Raw genomic sequence first — 27,423 nt, 5'->3', positions numbered from 1 at the left:
AGATTTGTTATCTCCATGAAAAATGGAGATATAGTTTTGGGTGTGTCTTTGTGTGTGTCTGTTTGTCTGTCTGTCTGTTTGTCTGTCTGTTTGCGTTTCCGGACTTCTGTAGTCAGCATAACTCAAGAACCTCTTGATGGATGTGGGCAGGTGTTGTGAAGCCGAAGTTTAAGGTCAATTTTGGGCCCCCTGGTATGTGACCATGGTACTGCATTAGAACTTCCGGTTTTGTATCTTTTGACCTGGACGTGCTATGGTCTTGTTTCAAATGTAGTGGTCGTAGGGTACCTGGCAGAGTTTAAGAGAGTTTACATTTAATACTTTGCATTTTGAACCAAGAGCTCAGTATAAAGTGCTGACGACCATGCACTAGCAGGAAAAAGAGACCCTAAACTGATATTAGCCTGTTCAGGTTTATATTCCCGTGAGCTTGGATATAGGAGCAATGATCATAAAACTGTGGATTGGTGTGTGATGACTGTGTTAACAGCAGGGCATATCTATTAGAGAAGTAAAACTTTTATTGACTCCCAACCCTGGATGGCGTTAGACTCCTTGTTGTTGTGGGCCGGAAAGAGCAGAAAGTTGTTTGTATTACATTGAGGGCTGCCCTAACTTAAGACACTTGTTTTCTTGTGCTCAAACTCACGGCGCACCATCGCTAGTTGGCAGAAAACGGTCTGGTTTGGATGGATGAAAGTTGGACACAAACATGTCATACACATGTGTAATACGATCAGTAATGAAATCCATCTGAAGTTTGGGCACACATTAAGTTAGGGCATCCCCCGTTATACAATGTAGGAGAATAAAAAGATCAACAAGTACTGATTCTGAAGCAACTCTTACCGTGATTTCTGATGACCCTTCTTTAGTAGGATTTATATTAGAGTTTTTATTACATTTATATGATATATACTAAGTAAAGTGAACACTCATAATTCCACCTAAGACTGACTGATTTTTAAGAAATGGTGAACTTAAAGGGACCTACTAAGATGCAGCTGCAGCAATAATCCCTGGGGTATCCATTCTTCAGGTATTCAATATCATAAAGACATTCATGTTTTCTTAAGTGTGGCAGGTTTAATATACACTGTAGAACTATGACATTCAACGTTAGATTGATATGATTTGATGAATTTAAATGGAGCTATCAACTGCATCAATAATCCCTGAGTTGTGCACAAACTTAAGACATTCTCATGCTTTTTTCTCCAAATGTGGCAGTCTTATTTTCAGTGTACCGGGCGTAATTATGACAGCCATACGCATATTTGTATGATTTTAAGAAGCCCAATTCATGTCACATTCTAAGTTCACCAACCCGCATTATTCTACATGCGTTAAACCACGAAACTTCATTTCAGGTTTGAAATCTTCTAATGTGTTTTTCATAAGGCTGTACCTGACTAAGTTACGAAGGCCTGATGCTAGGGTTCAATGTCCTCTGCAGACGGAGAGTCGCCTTATGTTGTATTCTTGAATATGGCAGTCTTAGTTGATATGATTTTATGATGCCTACATGTATAGTTCCTGTCACATTTCAAGTTTAACATCCTGCATTGCTCTGCATGCATTAAGCCACAAAAACATGGGTTGACATCCTCTAATGTGTTTTTCATAAGGCTATATGTGACTATGTTGTGAAGGCCTAGTGCTCTAGGGTTCAATGTCCTCTGTGGATGAAGAGTGGACTGATGTTTGTATGAAAGTTCATCTGTGTTGGTATAAGTCATTATGAACTAAGGAATTAAACTTTACGTCCAACACAAGAATGAATTGGGACTTACCCAAATTTTCGGAATGTTGTTGTATTCTTGAATATGGCAGTTTTAGTTGATATGATTTTAAGATGCCTAATTCCTGTCACATTTTCAAGTTCAACATCCTGCATTGCTCTACATGCATTAAGCCACAAAAACATGGGTTGACATCCTCTAAGGTGTTTTTCATGAGGCTATATTTGACTATGTTGTGTAGGCTTATAGCTAGTGCTCTAGAGTTCAATGTCCTCTGTAGACGAAGAGTCGACTGATGTTAGCATGAAAGTTCATCTGTGCTGGTAGAATTCATTATGAACTAAGGAATTAAACTTTACGTCCAACACGTAGAGATGACATCCTCTAATGTGTTTTTCATAAGGCTGTACCTGACTAAGTTGTGAAGGCCTTATGCTAGGGTTCAATGTCCTCTGCAGACTAAGTGTCGCCTGATGCTGTGATAGTCAGAGTGAACTGCTGCACTACAATGTAAATGTTCTCTCATTACTGCCGTTATGGTGTGGAGATGGCAGAAGGAAGATAACAGGATTTGGGTGTCTTTCAGTGCTTACTGGGAAGATAATTCCTTTAAATGTACACTTGTCAAACAAAGGTCAAGGGCTCTTTGCAAAAAAAGCAAGTAATGATTTTTTAAAAAGTTTTCCTGTTGATTAAACCACATGGGTGACCATGAATGTGAAACAATGAATAAATCATTTACTACTACTAACTACCAACCAGCCAGCCAGCCAGCCAACCAACCAACCAACCAACCAACCAACCAACCAACCAACCAACCAACCAACCAACCAACCAACCAACCAACCAACCAGCCAGCCAGCCAGCCAGCCAGCCAGCCAGCCAGCCAACCGCCAGCCAACCAACCAACCAAACAACTAAAACATGTTATTGTCTTTTAGCTTCTTGCAGCACTTACAAATTCAAACCAATATATAGAATACACAGTGGTAGTATAACAACTTAAAGGTTCTTTATTAACAATCACCATGTCATATTAAAGCAGGAGACAATATTTTTGTGACCATACATTGGAATTTAAAAAAAAAATTGAAGAATGGTTTCACAACAAACGTTGTGTATTAAGCATACAGAAACGAAAATGCTGGGAAATTTACAGTAATTGCACGTTCAGCACAGCAATAGATTTCCTCAGTTCCCTCACCTTACTGTCTTAGGCACTCCTGAGGGAGCTCATGTATTCTTGACAGGGAGTACGAGGAATTGGGGGCATCACCTTGATGTTCCTCCTCACGAATGCCATCACTTGAAGAAACAGACGCAGTCTTGATGATTTCCCAAGACAGTAGATTGGGGAGGAAGGGTTTGGGACTAAGATGAACAAGGACAAAATTACTGCGGATTGTTGTAACTCGCTCCAAGTATATGATTATCTTAAGATAAATTGTAAATGCATTTAAGTTTGCAGGGATTTAATTTTGCAGTAGGGAGAAAATGGAGTGTTCGCGTTTGAAACAATAGTAGCACTACAGTCACACAATGGAAGAACTCTTTGCGGTGGTTTTAAGTTTTATTTAGAGTTTAGAGAGTGAACTTAACTTCGTTTACTTACAGTAGTTTTATCAGGTATTTGAATAATTGCAAAATTCTTGATTCACAGCCAAAAGTTGTTGAGTTGTGTAGCTGTATTTTTGTGCTTCATAATGCCCTGAGGAAGACAACAAATGGACTGTTAAGATGTTGGCACTAGTTCAAATTTTGGATGTGAAATTCAAATGTTGTAAATTCAATGTTCCAAGTACATAATATGAGTAATATTTCATTAGTTTCAGTCTTCTTAAGAAACTGATTCCATGAACTCATATCATTACAGTTTGATCATGCTGAAATTTCCAAGTAGTACAATTATGAGTTCCCAGTTCCCAACATACTGGAACAATTTCATCAATAAAGTTATTAGAGAAACAATAATTAGATGAGGTAAGAAACTCCAAATTCAAGTTACACCCTAGGGAAGTTTTCTTAAGATTCACTCGGAAATTTGATACCAAAACTTGACCTTTCTTGTCTATAACTACTTATTATCTTGAGGGAAAGACCAGTAAAATTGTAACGAGGCTGGGAGTAATTGATACTAAACATCAAACAGCAACTTCTTTAATGGGCAGACACCATGTAATGGTTATTTTACTGCTCCGCTATTAATGAATATGGCGTAAAACACGGAATCTTTACTGCCGTCTTAAAACTTAGTGAAACATTTAGATTATTCCTCTAATTAAAGATTATCACCTCTAACCTTAGAGGGCCATTCTAAGTAAACTCTTTGATAACGGGCACCTGGCTGCTACTAGAACCATTCACATAACAATTCATAGTTTTGGGTTAAATACCTACTCTCTCTCTCTCTCTGCTTTTTACGGCTGGATGCCCTTCCTAACGCCAACCCAAACCCTACTGCTGGGCTTAGGACATGGGAAATATGTGTTAAGTGCCTTTCCCAAGGGCACAACGTCTGGGTGCATGTCCGGACATGTCTGGGTACTCCACTGGGGATTGAACCTGGGTCTTATTGGTTCATAGCCGGATGCTCTGCCACTTATAATGCCACACACTATGCCACACAGACACCACACAGACGCCACCAACTAGTAGTTGAATACAGATCTTGCTTAGTGTCACTGACAAAAGGTACTGGATGCTACCTGAAGTATCTCGAACCATTTCCAACACCTATCCAGTTGATTTTCAAGGAGTAACTGTTACCTTGCAATACATTAGGAACTTGGTTTTGGTTAAATACCGGTCCTGTTGGACTACAGCTCTTTCTCGGTGTCACTGACGAAAGGTAGCGGATGCTACCTGAAACATCTTGAACCATTCCCCAAACCTATCCTGTTGATTGAGTAACTGTTACCTCGCAATACATCAGGAACTTAGTTTTGGTTAAATACCAGAATACTGTTGGACTACAGCTCTTTCTCTGTGTCTCTGACAAAAGGTATCGGATACTACCTGAAACAGTGACCACTCCCCAAACCTATTCAGTTGATTGAGTAACTGTTACCTCGCAATACATCAGGAACTTAGTTTTGGTTAAATACCAGAATACTGTTGGACTACAGCTGTTTCTTGGTGCCTCTGACGAAAGGTATTGGATACTACCTGAAACATCTGACCACTCCCCAAACCTATCCAGTTGATTGAATAACTGTTACCTCGCAATACATCAGGAACTTGGCAACCACCTGTCATTCTGAAGTGCTCTCTGTCAGCAAACCTGACACCAATCCTCGTGCACAGCTCGGCAATTTCATCATCCCGCAGCTCTACATGTCCATGTGGAATATTTCATCCGCAGAAGAAAGCCTTCGGAATTGGAACGGGGAGGAAAATTCCCTTTACTACCCCCAAGGCGCTGGGTAGGCAAAGATTGCCTCGGCAAGGTGGGAAACTAGAATGGTGCAGTTTCTTAAAGTCTTGGGTTAGGGAGAAATTAATTTCAAGATGTGGACTTCAAATAATATCAAAGTCTGCTGAAAGGTTAATGACCTCATATAACTCTCAAAAGTTGGCCTTGAACTTGACTGTAGCAGCCAGAAATGTAGGAATTAATCTTGCTTTGAGAAATTTGCCACGTTGGGCATCTGTCTGATGTACATGAAAAAGTGTCTACTGTCGGAGTTCTAAATTTCTTTATAGTGTAAGTGAAGTGTAGATGATAATGACTTGTCCAGCAGCAGGCAACATCTTGGCAGTGTCTTTCTTAACCTTTAGCACACTGGAGTAGCCATTTGACACCCTATTCTCTATTGGTTATAGAGTTAGGCAGCAGGGAGAAGGTTAAATTTCCTTGCCTGTAGCAGTCTTGCTGCACCTTTGAACTTGCTGATTTAAAAAAAGGATGTCATCATCAATTTTCACACATAGGTTTGTTTGTCTGTTTGTTTTATATTGTCACAGTCATACATTATGTTATGTTATTACTTGGAGTAATAAAATAGTTGTGGATAACCTAAAACCAACTGTACATACTCACGCCGTATCTGCAGAACAGATGCTGTAGCCGCATAGTTCCCGTTTAGAACTTTATAGAGAAGAAGAACTTTATTACACAATAATTGTACATGGTACAAAGTATGGCAAGAATTCGTAAACATAACACAAAGTAGAAATATAGAATAAAACTTAACATCCTAATTACTAATACAATACAATAAAGGCTAGCATACGTTTTCGATATAGTGTTACTGTATAATCGAGTTGGTTTAATCAGTTTCGGTATTTTTTCTAATGTGAAAGCAGTCGTTTAGATATTTACCTAAAGTATGTTCGCATTGTGGGGATTGTTGCATTTAGATATGTACTCAAAACGGTCTGTAGCATCGAGACTCTTAAAACTTGTTTTGAGAAGTGGGAATAGCTTATGAAGTAAAACATCATAATTATCTAGAGCATTCCATGACAAAGTCAAATTTATCTTCAATTTTCATTGGACAAGATGGGCAAAACCTTTGGTCTTATATGAGCCCATACCAACTAGTGTCGCCCTGTGTGTGGCTTTTTCAAGGATCAGAGATCAAATGAGCACAAGTACAATGCGTTCTCACTTCTATAGGCCAGGTGCAAAGCCTTAGGTGGCTTAACCAATAATCTGTGATGATGGTTGGGCAGTGTTGTTGTACTTGTTCAGGCAGCGATGTTCTTCCAGCTTACTTTCTTGGTGAAGGTTCTTGGCTGGTGTACAGGATCTCCTCTGGGTCCGGAGCTCCAGAGCGATTTACCGACCAATAGGTTGGAGTAGTGGTTAGAGGTCTTGGAGGTGGAAAGAACTCCGATTTGTACACTATACACCTCTGGTTACAGTTATCAGTGGCATCGTGTGGCGTAATTGGTAGGGTGTTTTGCCCAGAACCGAGAGGTCCCGGGTTGGAAACCCCAATATGCCCCGATGTTGTGCCCTTGGGAAATGCACTTTACACGACTTTCTTCACTCCACCCAGGTGTGAATGGGTACCTGACTTTGGTTCGGGAAAGTCCTATTGAGGTCACCTGCTGGCGCCGAATGGCAGACACCCAGATCCTTGTGACAGTTCCACAAAGTGCAAGTGTGGAGCAAATATGTATCTGTTCTGTATTATATCATTGTAAACCATGCACCAATTCAGCACTGGCTGCCATTACACGGGTAATTTCTGACTAATAAACCATTATAGTTCCAAGGTGAGGATGTTAAGCAATTGGTCCTGTATACTTAGCACAAAAAGTTTTGACGCTTGAATTTGATCAATCATATCTCTGTTATAACATCATCAATCGTATGGAATTATGTATCATTGAAAAGCTTATTTATCACTCTTTATGATGATACATATCTGCCATGATCCTACATTCAAAGGTTGAACACTAGAGCTGAATATGTGAGTGCACCACAAAACAAAAATATGGAAATATCAGACCAATATCACATATGCACAGCAAAATCAGGGCGAGTTAAGTATGGAAGATCAGTTCAGCACCAAGGACAGAATAACATGGAAATGTGTTGCAGTGACCCACTCAATACAAAGGGCAGGGCGGTACATATAGAATACAACACGGTGTATTCCGTATTGCCCAAGGTACCGGCCCGACCACGATTTGACCCACGGGAGGGCTGGGACCGAGGGTGATGCGGAATACACCGTGTTGTATTCTATTTATGTCATACCCACCCATGAAAACACACATTGCTATCCGAAATGCACCAGGAGTTGAGAAGTTTTTGTGTCCTCGACCAAAAAGATTGTAACAACATCAATCAATTTCAATGTCTGAATCCGGTATTCAAATTTTTGACAGTGGCGCAACCGCTGCACGCGTGTTCATTCAAATTAATGTAAGCCCAGGAAATACGACTTTGAAGCCCAGGCAATGCGGTAAAATATAGACTTGTCAGGGACACCCGTATCGAATGTTATCCCGGCCCAGGTCTGACATAAATAACAAAACCTATAGTTAGTGCACATGTTACCTCAGGGAATGTGGTGTTAATCAATAAGGCAAGGTCACTACCAGTTTTCAGATGGTCTACAGAACTTATTATTCTGTTTGGACGTCACTTTTTGCCAACACGTTCATTCTTCAGTTGGTGTAGCGTTGGCCCTCCTCCAGACTCTAATCGATGAATTCTTCCGTGTTTTTCTGATCCATCAAGTGGCAAAGAAAAAATTTCCAGCGTCATATTCCTATGACGGAAAGCATGTATCAGAGAAATTTGTTTGAAAATGATATTAGACACGAGTCATTTCCTTAAAGATGGTACACATAATTACTGTATTCTGAATGGTTGATTAGTGGAATGAGTTTTCAACATTTGTTTTTCAATAACATCATGTTTAGCATGTTACAAGTGTGCTTTTATGATGAATGTATATCAGCAAATATGCCCCAAAATTATTAGTGACTAAGACTAGGATAATTGCAACTTAGGCCACACCAATTTAATTTCTTGGTTAACGGATTTTTTGAAAAAATGCTAAATTCCAAAATCAACATGAAAACAGAATCTCAGAGGAAAGTTTGTACTTTGGTGCACACAGTTTCAGGGAGTGAACATGGTCAGGTGCAAGTTTTCACCCCAGCCTTCTGTTTTCATGATTTTTTTTGTGCTAAAATTTAAAAAAAATTGTTTACCAAGAAATTAAATCGGTGTGGCCTTATGGCCTATTCTTTCTGCATTGACTGGTGCTAAGAATAGCATGTATTACACTGTCATATCATATTGCTTGATAAAAGATGTGCAACATGGGGTCATTCATAAGTTTGCGTATGGTGCCAAGACAAAAGTAAAATGTCAATTTTTGCCTACATGCCATTCATTCTTCCTTCCGCAGTTGGTGTGACTTTTGGCCTTTTCCAGACACTAATCAATGAATTCTGCCATATTTTTCTGGTCCATCAAGTGGTGAAGAAACGATTTTCTGTGTAGCTGAAACGATGGAAATCGTACACCAGAAAATATGACAGTAAATAATTAGTACCCAGCAGCAACTTTGTAATTGCCTCCATTTCTGCATTGTTATGAGCTAAGTATTGTGCGTAATACATTGATAACACAGAAAAGTTCATATTTCTAATGGCTTCAGACAAACCCTTCATTATAAAGCACATCTGTGCCTATGTTTACACCATTACTACGAAGCGAGAAGTCAAGCCTGGTAATTATTAGACTAGTGCTAGCTTGACAATAAGTCATTGTATGCAGTACATTTGTATGTATTTGTAAGCTATGACGTTTTTTGTTGTGACCTGTACTGAACCCAGTGGGTATACATTGTATGTGTACATAAAGGTCTTCATTCATTCATTAATAGTATGCTTTTTTGTACTTTCATAAGTTGAGCTCCCCAGAAAATTAAAAGTTTTTTTGTTGTTGTTGAAAGAGACCAAATCTATCCTGTTCAACATCTTGCTGTGTTCCATGTTGCATGATTTATAGCATGTATTATGATACATCAGTGTAATTGTGTCCAGATTCAAGCATGATGATGGCACCGGGAGCTCTCTGGTAATTATCATCCATCTCCTGAATCCGCCGGAGAATTTCCCTGGCCAGATCTTTGAGTAATCGTCAGAATCAAAGAAAGCATATCCTTGTAGACTCGTTAAATCCTTATCACTAAGTTAGCTAAAAAGCAGTTTGGGAGTTGAAGATTGTCGCAGTGCCTTAGCCAATGGCTGCCATGGGATTTGGCAACGTGCTCCAAATTGGGACATAACTTTAAACATTTCTAGATACATGATGATCTGTACATAAATCTACCTGTCTTCAAATTCTTGATGTCAGAGCTTTATCTTCTTTTGATACCGATCTCTGATAAGACAATGACGGCACGCCTCAGTGTTATACGCTGACATGTAGAATTGATAATGATAATGACGATAACTATTTCATACAATCATGTAGCGATCAGTTGACACCATGCACACATCTGTATGTCCTTTTTTTTCTTCTTGCAAGTTAACAGCTTGGCATCGAGGCATATAACAAAATCTGAGTAGATTAAGTAGATACTTGGATGTATGATCTGAACATCAATCTAGTTGTCTTAAAATCTAGTTATCGGACTTTTTTTTGATAACTCATTCCTGATAATTGTACCCTGTCTTTATAATCTGTGACGGCACTAATCATGTACATCTGTAAGTTCTTTATTTTGCTTGTTGACAGATTGGCATTGACGGATAGCAAAAACCTAGCAGTAGATCATAGTATGTACATAAAAATATCTGTACATTAATACGGCTGTCTGAAAATCAAGATATCAGAGCTAATTCTTTCCATAACTCCTCTCTGATAAGTGCCCTTGGCTGTCTTTTCAGATATCTGTTGATACTAACCATGCACACATCTGTAAGCATTTTTTCTGCTTGCAAGTTCAACTTGACAGATTGGCATTGAGGAGTAGCAAAGACATGAGCAGATAAGTAGATGCTTGTATGATTTGTACATGAACCCATCAGTCTGAAATTCTAACTATCGGAGTTTCTTTTGATATCCCATCTCTGATAAAAACCTAAGTAGATAAAGTATGTATGTGTGAGGGTCTGCATGGGGGGGGGGGCGACAACGCTTCACGCTGAATTCAGAAGAACCCCCTAAGTATCACACTAAAATCAAGGAAGGCGCAAAAATTGATCTCCATGCTACGAATTACGTGATTAAGATGGCTTTTCGTACGAATTACGGGAAATACAATGTAGAAATAGGCTGCCTGTCCCCTTACAGAAAAGAGCATTCAGGCCCTCTTTTATAATCTGTACATAAATCCAGTAGTCTGAAAATATAGACGTGGGAGCCATAATTTCTTTTCACTACTTGTCTCTGATGATAATTCAGACTGTCTCTAAGGCGATCTGTTGATACTAACCATGTGCCAGTCTATAAGGACTTTTTTCTGCATGTACGTTTAATAGATGGGCACAGTGGGGCTGTAAGAGTTGATGAGTCCCCTGTGGATATGAGGACTCCTGTGTTCTTTCTGACGGTATCAAGCTGTCAGTATGACTCGTTTGGACCAATTATCACTAATTAGGCCTGGTATTATAAGATAAAGTGATGCTCTCCATGCACTGAAACTGAGTTTTCCATCTTTAGATAGGTTGCAGTCACAGAACGGGTGTCCTGGGATAAAACATATATCACTCCTGTTGGACTCTTAATGATAAATTGTATTAGAGACCGGAGACTAAACTTTGTGAATACTAGTATATCTTTAACCATAGACAAAGCTGTATGGTAAATGCAACTCAGGACTTTATCATGGTCAATATTGAAAATTGTAAATGAGAGAGAGAGAGACTTTTTGGTTAGCCTTTGAACTGGAGTGAGGCTGTTTTCATGAACTTCTCATTTGGTTGGTTGGAAACACTAAATGTCACGTTTGCCTTGCCACGCAACCACCCTCACCTCATCTCACCCCCTGTCTACCATATATTACTGTTCAGAACTGCTCATGCATTTCAGCAATGATATGACGGAGTGCCAAACCTGAAAGCAATCTGGTTTGCTGCATGGCTGTAATTTGTAGACTTGGTGATGGGTGGATGTTCAGATCACCTCAGAGGGGTCCACAGGACTTACATTGTACATTTGCAGAGTTTCAATAGTTGGCAGCCTCTATGCAATTTTGAGTACTCACAACATCTTAACTCTATTAGGTGATCTCAAAATTGCATAGAGGCTGCCAACTATTGAAACTGTCAGATAATATACACATATGTCTCTGCTATGTAATGTTTCTGACCACCTAATAGAGTAGAGATGTTGTGAGAACTTAGAATTGCATAGAGGCTGCCAACTATTGAAACTGTCATGATCAGATACAATGTAAAACACAGAAAACATGTCTCTGCTTATGTAATGGTTCTGGTGTGTTAAGATCACCTAATAGAGTTAAGATGTTGTGAGTATTCAAAATTGCATAGAGGCTGCCAACTATTGAAATTGTCAGATAATACACACATATGTCTCTGCTATGTAATGTTTCTGATCACCTAATAGAGTAGAGATGTTGTGAGAACTCAAAATTGCATAGAGGCTGCCATCTATTGAAACGTACTGTCATAATCAGATACAATGTAATACACAGAACACATACATCATATGTCTCTGCTATGTAATGGTTTTGGTGTGTTAAGATCACCTGATAGAGTAGGCTGGGGTTTCGTAGGACTCAAAATTGCATAGATACAGCCAACTATATAGTGAAACTGTCAGATATCAATCACAGACCACATAGTTACATTGTATTTCTCTGCTATATAATGCTTGTCTTGTGTTAAGACCACCTATTATAATAGAGTAGAGATGTCGTGAGTACTCAAAATTGCATAGATGCAGCCAACTATTGAAACTGTCAGATAATGCACACACACATCCGTCCTCGATATGTGATACTTCCTACTGGTGATATGTTAACCCTTGTCCTGCAGGACCCCTATAGGGGTTGTACGTAATTACAGAGTTTTATGTGGGTCCCGTATACGTACGGGATGTTGGCATTTTTCAGCCCAATGCATCACACCGTAGCGATACACACCGAACACCAAAACGCACCACAATATAATCCTTGTATTGTACAATAAAGGTCTTTGTTTATTAACATAAACAAATGAGAACTAACAATGCTCTTTCCTCTGTTTTATGCAGGTGAGTTTGCTGGTCTGGTTGATATGAGTTTGACAGAAACCAATGTGGCACATTGAATTTGCCATGAACAAGACATCCTGGTAAGTTGGTAACCATGAAAACATACAATGTAACGTTGGGTAACCTAAATTCGGGATTTTTCCGATAATGGTTGACTGAAATCAATCTAGCAGAACAATAGACCATCCTTTTTTTCTATTATTCTGTCAGTATCATGTACTATCTTTGCACTAATCATATATATGGTAGATTTTGTCTCTAGTCGTGCTGACACCATAATATTTCAACTTCAAACTACCGTCCGCCGCACGCACAATTACGGTGCTGTCGGACAGGGGGGCACATTAATTCGGGAGAGAAGATTCGTCTTGAATATCTTACCGCTAATCACATTTTATACAGCAGCTATTCGTTCTATCCTTGGCTTGAGGAGAGTGCTATGGATATAGACGTGTCCAAGTAAAAAAAATACACGAAAAAACGGCCGTACCGCACACATCAGGCCAGTTCGGGAACAACCCGTGTGTTGAGTCGGTAGAACTTCACTCAAAGTCGGCCCATCGTCATCATCGGGCAACGTGTAACGTTACATTATTCATGGGAAGTTAGCTGGATGCCGTAGCAATGGTAATACCACTATGTCCATGTGTTCCTTGTTGTGTTAGGAGCAAACTTTGAGGAAAATATCTTCCTCAGTCCACTATCACACGCAGCATTTAGACAAAAAGTGTTCCTCACAAACCTTTGTCGTCTGCTTGACAACAGGATTCTGGTTAACAATATGGCGGCGGGAAAATACACGTGCCGTAGGTTGTAGCAACAGAGAGGAGTTTTGATGATTGATCACACTTAGAATCCAGTTGCAGGTTAGCAAAAGAGATTGTAATAAGTTGTCTTATAAATAATTGTGTTTAGCAGGCAGGAGATGTGACATTTGTCTTATAAACCAGCGAACAACCGTGCTGGGTGATTCTCCCTCGAAGCCCCCAGACTCTGTCAATAAGGGACGGAGAGTTTTTGACGTCGCCAACTTCTAATGCATGGTTATCGAAGCTTTTCAGCCAGTGTTCTGAATACGTTAGTCTATCTGCTTTGCATTGCTGGCGTTATAACTGATTTTGCATCTAGCACATATCCCTAAATACCCCGTTTTCGAAAAATCCCGACTTTAAGTACCCCACGAATTTAGGTTACCCAACGTTACATTCTACACAGAATAAAGTGCAACCACAAGGTAAAGTTTACTTCCTTTTCTGGGTTTTTATCCCAGGGTTGGAATTTATGTTCCTTTTACACTGATTATTCCCCCCTCATACAAAAGACAATAAGCATTTATTCTTATGAGTTCCTAGTATCTATTTTCCTGAATTTGTATTTGATTTATTTGATTTTTCTAGAATAGTGTTTACAAAAAGATAAACCCAGAATAGCATCTGAATTTTCCTTTTGATATGTTCTTCTGGTGTTGTTATAACGTTCGTGGGATATCATTATGTTCCTGGATTTGTTTTATGTTCCTGACATCATCCAGGAATTTGTCCTGTTTGTCTGAAATGACGACTATGTTCTTAGAATAGTGATTATGATACTGGAATTGTTTTCACGTTCCTGGGATAGTTTTCAATTTCTTGCAATAGTTTCCATGTTCCAGGAAGAATTTTCATGTCCTTGGAATAGTTGTCATGTTCCTAGAATAGTTTTCATGTAGCTGGAATAGTTTTCATGTTACTGGAATCGTTTTCATGTTACTGGAATAGTGATTATGTTATTGGATAACTGAAATAATTTATTGTTCCTGGACTTAGTGATTATGTACCTAGAACAGCCAAAAATAGTTACTCAAGCTTTACATGTATGTACCTAGAACAGCTTTTATGTAACTTAGTAGAATCTTGTTTATAATGATGACGCTATGATGACGTCATCATAGGGCGGAATTAAACCGCGTGAGACAGCGAGAGGCAACGAGAACTGGCGTGATGACGTCACGCAGTCGCAGAGTCAAACCTGAGCTGACAGGAATTTCTTTGTGAAGCGTTTAATGTGATCCTAGAATAGTCTATTTCTTTTATCATTCAGGGCATATATCATTGACATTCGACAGAAGTAATGTTTCAGTTCTTTGGAAAAGAAAGTTGAATAAAGTTATTGCTGCCCTAGATTTGATACGAGCAATCCTCGCCAGTAAAATGGCTCTTCCAACTTTCCTGCGATGGGAACGATAGTTTAGAGTCAGGCAATTTCCCACAAGAGACCGGGTAAGTGCTGCACCGCTGAGCTGGCAGTGTCCCAAATGTGTGATTTCCGTAGCCCATTTCCAGATTGTGAAAGGAAAACCGTACAGGGGGCTGTGTAGACTGCAGTTCTGGATATGGGCGTCATGTAGGGAAATTGTTCATCTGCCCGTGACGGATTTGACAGTCGAATTGTAGCTCTGAAAGTTAGCTACCCGCCAAGATGTTTTGGCAAATTGTCAGATGCTTGCATCAAGGCGAAATGGACTCTGGTGACACTCTTTCATGGCAACTTAGTAGTCCACTGTAGTAGTGGTCTGAAAAACCTGCACCTGCAATCGGTCTTTCTTTAATTCTCTCCACGCCTGTGACGGATTTGACAGTCGAATTGTAGCTCCAAAAGTTAGCTAACTGGCAAGACGTTTTGGCAAATTGTCAGCCGCTTTCATCAAGGTGAAATGAACTCTGGTGACACTCTTTCATGGCAACTTAGTAGTCCACTGTAGTAGTGGTCTAAAAAACCTGCACCTGCAATCTTTTTTTCTTTTATTCTCTCCATGCCCTTGAAGGATTTGACAGTCGAATTGTAGCTCCAAAAGTTAGCTACCTGCCAAGACATTTTGGCAAATTGTCAGATGCTTTCATCAAGGCGAAATGAACTCTGATGACACTCTTTCATTGCAACTTGCCCTAATGCTAGTAGTCCACTGTAGTAGTGGTCTGAAAAACCTGCACCTGCAATTGGTCTTTTTTTAATTCTCTCCACGCCCGTGACGGATTTGACAGTCGCTGTAGCTTTGAAAGTTAGCTACCTGCCAAGATGTTTTGGCAAATTGTCAGCCGCTTTCATCAAGGCAAAATGAACTCTGATGACACTCTTTCATGGCAACTTGCCCTAACGCTAGTAGTCCACTGTAGTAGTGGTCTGGACACCGTGCAGCTGCAGTCAGTCTTTCTTTAATTCCCTCCACTTTGTCCGGTTCATTCCAAGATTTCTTAGCCCTTGTAGTTTTCTTTCTAATGTTAGTAACAGATGACCAACCTAATGAAGCTGAGGGAAGATAGGACACAGATTTCAAAGAAAGTTGGTTCATGTAAAATGAGCTCTAATATCGTTGATGAAAGTTAGACATCCAAATTCCAAGTAATAAGATCTTATTCAGTTGCTTGAGTATTTATTTTTGGAAAGCTCTAATATCCTTTGGTTCAAACTTGGAGTTTTCTAAGTGTGTTTTGACAAAAACTCTGTCTGGTCCGAACCTCTTATGTTGACACTGAGTTTCTGTAGACTACGTAGATAGTGCATTGAACAGAACTGCTGTTGTCAAGTTCAGTTTGTCCTCAGTAACTAAAGGACAAATTGGAGTTTACAGGTTAAAACAAACCTCAGAATTGTTGGCACTGTTTTCCTATAGACTACACAGATAGTGCATTCAACAGACTTGCTGTTGTCCGTGCTCCATTCACAGCTATTCTTGCCGCCACAAAGGGTGATTCATGTACGGCACAGAGCGGCTAAGAAGGCAGTAACTTGTTGAGGAGTTCCAAGGTGGTTTAAACTTGGGGTTTTCTAATTGTGTGTTGACAAAAACTCTGTCTGGTTCAAGCCTCTCTTATGTTGACACTTAGTTCCTGTAGACTACAGATACTGCATTAAACAGTACTGCTGTTGTCCGTGCTCCATTCACAGCTATTCTTGCCGCCACAAAGGGTGATTCATGTACAGCACAGACCGGCTAAGAAGGCAGTAACTTGTTGAGGAGTTCCAAGGTGGTTTAAACTTGGGGTTTTCTAATTGTGTGTTGACAAAAACTCTGTCTGGTTCAAGCCTCTCTTATGTTGACACTTAGTTCCTGTAGACTACAGATACTGCATTAAACAGTACTGCTGTTGTCCGTGCTCCATTCACAGCTATTCTTGCCGCCACAAAGGGTGATTCATGTACAGCACAGAGCGGCTAAGAAGGCAGTAACTTGTTGAGGAGTTCCAAGGTGGTTTTACACCCTGTGGTAAAGCGGGGAGGAAGCCCTCCTTGATGGAACCACGTTCTTTAAGTACACCGTCCGAAATTGAGCCATATTTCAGGTTTATGTGACGTCAGCGCCCCTGTGTAAAGTATAAGTCAAAGTGTAATGATTGTTTGAAGGTTACTTTGATAAGTTAACCATACTGACATGAACGATGGGCACTGTAGTTTCAAGAGATAAATGTCAAACTGAATAATCTTGCTTACAAAAGACGGACACTTTTCAAAGACTGCTGTCAGTGGTAAAAGCTAATGAAATGTACGCCATATTCAATCTTCTCTGACTGATAAAAATGAAAGTGACATTAAAAAGAAGTGAGAGTGATTTCAAACATTACCAACAGCAAACTTTTACAGATTCTACTCAGATGTCTCCACATCAATCTGTCTTGTTTTTGTTTTTTTTATGAAAGAAGGGCATTGTTCAAAGACCACTTTGGTAAAAGCTAATGAAATGTATGTGTCATATCCAATCTTCTCTAGCTTTGACAAAGATGAAAGTGGCTTGAAAAAAAAAAGAAGAAAGCAGAAGCACTCAGTTCACAGTATACATTTCCTGCAAAGCTAGCAGTGGTGATATGCCAAAGGGCGGTTATACCAGCTTTATAGATACAGATACAGAAGCTGGTTTGTTACGCCGAATGGCAGTTATACCAGCTATATAGATACAGATACAGAAGCTGGTTTGTTACGCAAAATGGCGGTTATACCAGCTATATAGATACAGATACAGAAGCTGGTGTGTTGCGTCGAAGGGCGGTTATACTGGCTTTACAGATACAGAAGCTGGTGTGTTACGCCGAAGGGCGGTTATACCAGCTATACAGACACAGATACAGTTGTTCCAAACGTCACGACTTGTGTTGAGGAAAGTCTTCTCTTTGTTAAACCACTGGACTATCCAAAGTCATCACAAACACCCTGCTACAGTAATGGATGCCCTCGCAATGTACCAAGCTTTGTTGGATGACTGGTGTCTTCACCAGCTAATAAAAGATGATGTACACCCAATCACCAGGGTTTTCATACTGCAGGAGGCTGCATTAGCGCAGGCCCATCCTTCAGCAAGGTGAGCCTGATGGGTCTATCTGTTGGCCGCTGAAAAGCTGTTTCTTTTCATCCTGTGCTAAAAGCCTGATTACTCACGGCGCGGGCAGACGGTGACTGGAGGCATCAGAGCCATCGTTCAAAACTTTCTCCTGGTAGAGGGCGACGAATGTTTAGAAAGTACACACTCTGTATGCTCTGTGGTACCTGCACAGCTTTTTGGTACTTACTGAATCGTTCTCTCTCTCTCTCTCTCTCTCTCTCTCTCTCTCTCTCTCTCTCTCTCTCTCTCTCTCTCTCTCTCTCTCTCTCTCTCTCTCTCTCTCTCTCTCTCTCTCTCTCATGTCTGGGTACTGCACTGGGGATTGAAACTGGTTCTCATTGGTTAACCTGATGCTGTGCCATTATGCCACACAGACGCCACGTTATATACCACGCAATGTTACGATAACATTACAGGTATTCTTATTAGGTGTAGTGCTCACTTTTGATGTGGTACATCCCGTGCTTGATACCCTGACCATAGTCCTATGCAAAACTTAAAAAATGGTATATACTGCTAGGCACTCTTAGGACTTTTTAGTACTTAAATAATCATGATATACAACAGCAGCTAGGTGCCTTCAGTGTTAAAAGTGAAAGTATCCCAGACGTCTTTATAAGACGCATAGCGGTGGCTCATGTCTCCATTTCTGTAGCCCTTGGGCCACACATTTGTGCAAGTCACTACAGCAGGGGGCTGGTCCACTGGTAGTGATGTGTGTTTTACTGCAGTACTTTTTCCCAAATGCTGAGTGCTAAGCAGAGAAAGCAATATGTAACGTTTTTTTAAGTCTTCAGTATGACCCGGCCGGGATGGAACTCATGACCTACCGTGTGCAAGGCGAACACTCTACCCACTAGGCCATTGCACCGATCTTCAACGTGCTAAAGGTTAAGAAATGGTATACACTACTTCTCTGCTTTGCACTGAGTATGGATTTGGAACACATAGTACAAACATTGGGCTAGCTATAGCTCCATGCTAAAGTATTATCTGTGCTTGCTCAGCAGTGTGGCACAAGGAAATAGAGATGGGTGCTGGCTTATACACCATATAACACCAGTCACTTGAGATTTAGACAGACACTAGCCTTTTGGAAATTCAAGCAAAGTTGATGTTCTACCTTCAAGTGAGACATCAGTGCGTAGCTCTTAGTCTACTGAGTATAGTGATATGAAAATCATTATTCTGCAATGTTCACAACTTATGATATCATTGATGATAAATGCAAGAAAACTGCGGGAAATTGAAGCACCCCGCTTTCTTTTTTGGTCATCCCGATGTGTGAAACTACAGCCCCGCAAGGAAGAATGCTTCTTCCCGCAAGGAAGAATGCTTCTCCCCGCCGGCCTACTGTTCTTCCCCCCCGGGAAAAAATGGCAAAAAACTATGGATCCCGACGGGTTTGGACAAACCCCAGGGAAGAAAAATTCAGGTCCAAGAGGTGTAAAAGGTGTGAATTCAGCCAAATGTATACAGCGGGACAAAAACTGAACCCGCCGGGTTCGCTATCCTCCCCGCTATCCAACATAACATTAAAAGCCAGGATAGCACAATTCACATCCCTCTGTTAACTTTGAAACAGTCAGTATAAGCATTCTGAAATGGCCACCTCTTCTCATCCTGAAGCAGCCCATTACTGTTTAAAAGTTCAATAAGTGTTAAGTTATACCAGGCACAGCTTGCACAAAATCATTGTTGGTACTTGTCTCACAAACAAACTAACCTAGATTTTAGACAACAAACTTTACTTGGATGTGAATAGTTTCTATCCTGAAATCATCAAGCAATCCTATGGACACCAGACAGGATAGACCTTTGTTTTCTACACTAGCACAAGGAGTGTACAATGGCCTTGTTTTCTGCTTTGTCTTTCATTGTGTGGGCTGTGACTTTATGCATACAACAGAGGGAAAATGTTACAGTCTGACCACTAGGACCTCCTTGGTCTGACTATACACTATTAAAAACCTGGTGCTTTCTCTAAAATAATGCCGTAAAATCTACTCTCTCAGTTTGTTTATTTATTGGGATCTCCATTAGTGTTCAATTATTACAATCTTACACTATTCTTCCTGTAGTCCATTCACATTGATACATTAAAATCAAAATACAAGAAGAAAACATATACAAATGATAGACAGTCATGACCAAACTCAAATGTGATACATGACATCCACAATTGACAGACAGTAATGAACAAAATCAAATGTGATGCAATAAAAAGAGCGTGAGGGGCAGAGGTCAACTTGAAATACATATGTACATACATTCAGCTACCACCAGTGTTGTAATGGCTTATTTGTGTACTTTTGTGTGATCAGTCTTTCTTTGAGGAATGTTTTGAACAGTGAAGGTGCGGATGTTTTTATGTGTTGTGGAAAGGTGATATATGATTTAATACATCTGTACAGAAAGGTTCTGGTAGCTGAGGTGGTTCTGGGTTTTCGCAGTTTGAAACCCCCTCCTTGTGCAAGACGGGTATTGTGTTGATGTGTATTGTCAATTCTCTGTAACCTTTTATAGATAGCTTCTGGTTTTTGGGCCGCCTGAAGTTTGTGAAACATAGAGAGAGTGCTAATGTGTATAGTCTTACATTAATTTTGGGCCAATTCAACCTCCTGTGCATGTCATCTATCATTCTATGTTTGAGTCATACTTTGCATTTAGGACAAGTCTAGCTGCCTTGTTTTGTAGAATCTGCAGTTTATTCAAGTGAGATTGAGAACTAGCTGACAAGAGGCAAGAGCAGTAATCCATGTGACTTAGGACAAGTGATTCTGCGACTGTTTTTAACGTGTCGCTCGTGAGGTAGTCACGAGATCTTGCTAGTGCTGCCAAAGTGCTTGTTATTTTGGATTTAACTTTGTCCAGGTGTAGACCCCACGTTAACTGCTGGTCCATTTCAATCCCTAGCAGTTTCGCCTGCTCTACCGGTTCGATCATTCTGTTGAGCATCGAAAGCTGTAGGGTTGGCTTATGCTTTACTTTGTGCCAGCTAATTGTTATTCCAGCTAATTTTAAAAGTAAATGCTTGGAAGGAAGGAATCCTTAAGAAATCAACCACAGGAGGGATTGTGAGAATTTTTTGTTCTTTCAGGGATGTCTGTATTGGCTGTGAATATCCCAATTAATGTCAAGGTGTGAATCACCCTGATTTGCATCGAGCCAAAAGACAATTGGTACATGGAAAGAATTTTTATACATTGATAGGTAAACAAGAATCATGTGGGATTTTAGGATTGGGGAAGTAGGACAAATCACACCATCTCTTATATTTATAGCCAACTGCTTTATTTAACAGAATCTGACTTGAATCTTGTACCTGCAGCCATGGCCAGGCATGACTATTGTCAACTGTTGAAAAATATGTCTTAAAATGTTTAATAACTAAAGTTAACTGTTGACAAATGTGTTAATCAAACTTGCAATATAAGAAATTAATTTGATACTGAAACAAATTCACACAAGTGAAAAAGCACTAAATGTGCCACCCTTGTTGAAAGATGGGTACCTCTTGGGTAGGATGTAAAAAGCAAGGACTGGTTCTATATATTAATAAAACCTCCTTGGTAAAAGCAGAGGCCCTGTTGAAGTTAAAAATCCTGACTTTTCTTTTTTTTAATTGACAGTTCAGCCTATCAGTCCATGATTTAGGCACATACATGTAAGTTTGATGGGAGCACTGTGCTCCAAAGAAAACACCTCCAGGTATACCAGCTAATTTTAAAAGTAAATGCCAGCACTCTTGGAAGGAAGGTATTCTTAGGAAATCAAGCACAGGAGGGATTGTCAGAATTCAATTTGTTCTTTCAGGGATGTCTGTATTGGCTGTGAATATCCCAATTAATGTCAAGGTGTGAATTACCCTGATTTGCATAGAGCCAAAGACAATTGGTACATTGAAAGATAGAATTTCCTCAGCTACCATGGATGCAGTACACGTAGGTGTTGAAAAAAGCAGAGGTTTCTGTCCGGTGGCTAGGAGTAGCCACGATTTTTAAAGTTTGCCTCAAGGGCATGTGTGCTACCCAGTCGTAATGGGGAAGCAAGATCAAAGGTGCAAGTACATCATTTACTTCTGTCAAGGACATTATATAATGTCCTTGCTTCTGTATAGAAAAATATTATCTCTTTGCTGGAAGGGAGCTGATCTGTAGAGTCTGACCCTGGGTACATGCAAGGAGGTATAAAACCTCCTTGGTACATGTATGTCAAACCAAAAACCTCCTTGGTCAAACATTAGGAGGTTAAATCAAACAAACTTTAGGAAATGAAAAAAACAACAACAATATATGGCCTGAGGACTCAGTAAAGGCTTCAACACACCCTCTTACAATCACACAAAAGAATAATAAACTGTCTAAGATCACCTCGAGTCAAGATGCAGCTTGGAATTTGAATCTGGCTTGGAGCGTTCAATTATTCACAAATTAACCACTGCAAAATCTCCCAATAATCACTGGTTGGTCTGACCTGGTAGTCGTGCTGTACATATAGTATAAATATACCAAGCCAGCTTTGTGAAGTGAGAGGTTGGCTGGCTGGCCTGAGTACATTGCCTTAAATTTCTGCTTGAAGTTCCAATATGACCAGTCTAAAAATCTAAAATGGTCCTTCAGACCAAGGAGGATTAAAGTGAACCTTGCTCAGACACTAGTGAGCTGTAGGGACGATAGGGGATGCACTTGAACCAATTGGTTAGGGGGTATAGGGCAGCAATCTTTTGTCTTACAAATTTTTCGAATAATTTTTTTTTTTCGTTCACAGTGAAATGTTGCCTGGATCCCAGAAGTGAATTTTCAGGTTTCTGTACTTAAATATCAGACCTCAGCTTACACCAATAAAGTTTAAACCTCTTTGCTTACACACTGACTAATAGTAATACCAAGACCTGGGGGCCAAGGCTAACATGATCTTCAATCAAGCAGTTGTAGGGTAGAAAATGTCTTTTTTCAGTATTCTGATCAGCCCCAGGATTTCCAGGCTCCCATCCCATGACCCAAGGCAAGGCCAACACATTAGCTCAAGATTTTTGGTTAATTTAACCCTTTTGACACTCACAGTATACACCCTGAGTGTGTGATAATTACTTCTGAATCAACTTGATAATTTGACAGCATCACTGCTTGTCCAGAACAAAAGCTGACCTAGTTATGAAGCCGCATAACAAAGAAGCGAATAATTACTTGAATTTCCTAAATGAGGATACTTCTTGCTTTGAAAGTGAGCTCTATAACCCCCTAAGTTCCAGGATTTGGACCTGTTACCAAAATATTACCCAGAACAAACTCTAGTTTGCCTGATGGTTCGGTTCATATGCTATGATTGTTACAACTTCATATGTATATCAAAGACAATTCAAACTCTATAAGTGGATAAATTTGGAGATTTACTCTGAATCTCATTCCAGTTCCCGCACTACAAAAGTGACCTTAAGGCATCTCTCCTCAGCTTTATAACACCTTGAAGTACAATGTAAACCAAAAATGTAAACCACTACTATATTGAGTAGTCTATTTTGTAGGTTAGCACGTGCACTGTTTATGTAAACTGTCTGAAGCACAGTTCAATTCAATATTCTTAGTTTATTATTAGGCAGCCCCTGTGGGATGATTGGTTGATATTTGGTCTGTGCATAACCTCCTTGGTCTGTGATCGCTAATGGACTAATATCAAAAGCACATATGTTTAAAGGACCTTGGATAAGCATAAGGTCTGAAAGTTTCAAACATCTTATGATTTTTAAAATCTATTCAGTTGTTTTGAGTAATTGCGTTTTGGCCAGAAAAGACACACGGTTTGATCGGTATGAAAGCAAGAAGATCGTATGTAACCTAATAAGTAAAACTCATGGAGATCGTGGATAGGTAGTTCAAAACATTCAAATTGTTTTAGGAGATATATATTGGACCCCTGTGGAATGAATTAAACTTGTTTATGGTTTTCCAGGACCATACTTGGTTATCCACAAGGAGGTTAGAACCTCCTTGGTCTCCAAGACTCATTTTCGATGCAATTGTCTTTGAAGAAACTCAAATTATCTTTCACAATTGTGAGCACTGAGCAGTCATGTTATACAGAAAATATAAACAGCAAGAATGCACAGAAATATGGTGAAAGTGACAAACTGTGTGTAAATTGTCATCAGCTGCCCTGCTGGGAAGCCAGTGGTTAATTACCAGCCTTGTGTAGTTGAAAAACAACACATGACATTCATTGGACTAGTTCAGGGATGACTTCAGGAGCTGTCTCTCTGTCCCGGGACAGATTTTTACTTGTCGGGACAGAAAAAATTCACCCAGACCATCCGAAAATCTGAATTTTATGACAATTGACCTTTAAAGTTAAAAGAGACCTGGTAAAATGCTTTGGTACACAAGGCTGTGCTATCCTTCCAAACTCAGATAATTTTGTTCATGTCAAAATGGAGCAGATCCTCTCCTTGTAGCAATGCCATGCGATTGTGATTATTCAACTAACTTATAATAAGTATGTGAAGAGAAGACCCTCCAAAATATCAAGAAAATGTATTTGGTGTCGGACGGGTTTAATTTCGTTCTGACGGCCCTGCTGTTCAACCCGGCGGTATCTGCCAATTGCAGTTCTTTTCATGAATTTGTCATAAAAGTGCTAATTACACAAGCTAACCAGGTGTGAATTCTGATTAATTCAGTCATTCTCATGGTGCTGATTGTATGGCATTTGCATTCAGGGTGACCCGTGAACCCGGCGGGGACACTTGAAGTTACAGGCGGGAACACTGCGCAATACCGACAGGAACACAAATATTCCCGAGTTTTCATTCTGAACACTGCGGGATAAGCAATTTTCAAAGTCAAATATCTTGATAAATTTGTACGTTGTGACCATAAAAAATGAACCTGATACTCAAGATAACATGATCTTTCCAATGGTATGTAAAACTTTGATGTACATCAAGGAATAAAGAAGTTGAAAAATTGGGATTTCAACCTGACTGCCTTGAAATTTGGAAAGTGACTTTCTAAATTTCAGGTGACTGGTGTTATATGGTGTATGTATGCTCTGTGATACCTGCATAGCTTGCTAATACTCAATGTATCAAAATGCACTGTGAGTGTCTTTGTACTACTCCTGTACAAAGTGTCCAGGTTTTCAGTTGGTTTTGTTGTGCCCCATGTTTGTCCAACGTCCATATATATATATTTGAGTTTGTAATTTCCTTTTGAATAAACTAATTAAGAGGAAAACATGCTTAGAAGCCATAATGCTCACTTTGTATGTGGTACATTGCAGGCATCATACCCTGAACATAGTTGTACCAAAACTTTTAAAATGCAACTCACATTGTGGAGCTTTGTCCTACTGGTTTTGGTTTGCTTTCTATTGCTTACTTTGAAAACCCATAGCTATAAACTTGAAAACTATACCCATATGGCTGTATCCCACAGAAGCATGCAACACCATAAAACATGGCCATTGGAAAGATTGAACCTTTACAACAGCAGCTAGTTCAGCACTATGGACAGGGCCATCAGCCATCGGGAGGCCATGAGGGTAAAATTTACCATTACAGGCTGTCGGAGTGATGGTTTTCCCTCCTGAATTATAGATATGACTGGGTTTTACTACTGGCCCGGTGCTCTCCCATCCCGGCTGCTGTAAACCCCTCCAAATTGGTCATTTTCTGGGGATGTCATTCGGCGGTTGTTCGTGACACACCAGTTCATACGATGATGCCGCGTAGGAAATGGACTATGGGTTTTGTTAGGGGGAGGTTTTATGCACAGATGTCTTTGCAGTCATTTTTATCAGAATATATTTACATTACAAAGTAGTGAGGCTGTTGGTTTTGATACTATTTTTTTCAACTGAAGTCAATTTCGTTGCATTAGTGACTGTTGCAACATTGAGGGCAGGAAATTCAAAAAAAATGTGTGTAAGAGACAACAATAAGGAAGTGTTTTCAAGGAGCTTGTAGATCTGTATCGTAGTGTGCCCAGAAATATTTGGCATCTAGTTAGACCTATCCATTGTGATTCCATGACTAGGCCTTCTTTGTCAATTTTCAAACACAGTGTACATCCAATATTCCACGAGAGCTTAAGTAACTTGCTAGATATTTATATACGATTCAAATTCTAAGTATTTCATTATAATAGCTTACCTATCTAAATATTGATCTGTTATGCTACCAATGTTCTGTAATGTCACAATGTCAATTCAGCCCTCGGCCTGCAACTGTGGTGACATCAACTTTTATTCTTGATAAGCCTTTGCTACAATGGAGAACTAGAAAGAAACAGCCCCTTGAAGACTTAAGGACAGGTGTTTCCAAGGCCTGCACCCAACCTGAGAGCCGAACACGGTAGTTTGAGGAAATCATTACCGTATAATGAAGATAAAGTACGCCTCTGAGGCGCGCATGCTTACCAGGTAATCTAGAAATTGAATCAGGCGGCATGGCCTCCATGATTGAACAGCCAAGCTGTTCTAATTTCTTCCTCCTTGTGAAGCTACTTGGAGTATTCCTCCCAGATTTGCCCTGTAATTAACGGAAAATTGGTGCAGGGCACTGACCGAGTAATGGGAGCACCAGGTTATGCGAGATGGTCAGGGCTCGGGCAAAGGAAGGAACTCGTGTTAAAGGATGTCGATCTTTATGATGGTAAACTTAACTTCGTTGCCTGGACCAAAAATGTAAACTTACCAAGTTTCTGTCCAACTCTTCAGCTTTTTAAAGGACATCTGACTCAATTCTTAGAGACCCATTCTGGCCAATCAGACCGAAACAAGGAACCTTAATTTGCTGTTCTCAATTGGGGAAAGAAAAAAGTATGGTTATTTTTTCTAATAACAAAACAATCTTTTGCCTATATTTTAACACTGTGTGAGCTGTTGCATCTAAAGATATAGTCAAATCTATCTGTAGCATTGAGCATATTAAAATCTGATTATCAGATACCACTGCTGAATTATTCTGCTGGGGAAGAGCTGTGCTCTTCTGTGGGTTTAGTATTTATGCACACACTGTTTAAAAGATGAGAAGTAATATCAATAGATGACGAGGCAGAACCGTAAGGTTTACCGGTGGCCGTAGCTCACTGAACGTAGGGGTTCATATTAAATACCACTGCTGAATTATTCTGTCGTGGTAGATTTGTGCTCTTCTGTGGATTAAGTATTTATGGCAGCCAAGTTTTTGTAGTCTTGATACAAGAAATACATTGTTGCAGAGGTTATAACAGATAATACTGGAGACTAAACTTTCTGCCCGCTACAACTTAATTTGTAGTATGAATATGTATGTATGTATACAGAGCTACATTTGCTACATTCTATACTTCATGCCTTAGTTTTCTTTTATTGTTATTTAAAAAAAAGATATTTTGCCCAAAGAATCATTGATAATGGCTCAGTAAAATCATCAAAAAGGAATTTCCCAAGTTACCCTTACACCACATTTTTGTTGGTCAGACACATTAAAAAGCTAAGAAAATATATTGTGTTATTCTTTCTTTTATCTCTACTATAACTGATGACAAGCGAGGAGAAATTGAATTTATCTAATGATAGTTCGTTTTATTTTGTGTCTGTTAACAGTATCTGTTCAATGTGTTTTGTTGTGTTGTGACCTGTACTTAGCCCGGTGTGGC

At 39.7% G+C, this 27,423-nt stretch overlaps 1 protein-coding gene across 1 annotated transcript in view; it reads left to right on the top strand.

The window, feature by feature from the left end:
* Positions 1 to 27,423, top strand: part of LOC136426462 (platelet binding protein GspB-like) — a 505,111-nt gene that overhangs the window by 264,686 nt on the left and 213,002 nt on the right. The window lies entirely within an intron of this gene.

The sequence above is a fragment of the Branchiostoma lanceolatum genome, chromosome 2 (genome assembly GCF_035083965.1).
Source record: "Branchiostoma lanceolatum isolate klBraLanc5 chromosome 2, klBraLanc5.hap2, whole genome shotgun sequence".
Classification (NCBI taxonomy): domain Eukaryota; kingdom Metazoa; phylum Chordata; class Leptocardii; order Amphioxiformes; family Branchiostomatidae; genus Branchiostoma; species Branchiostoma lanceolatum.
The sequence above is the reverse complement of the archived record's forward strand: the minus strand, read 5'-3'. Positions and strand labels throughout refer to the sequence as shown.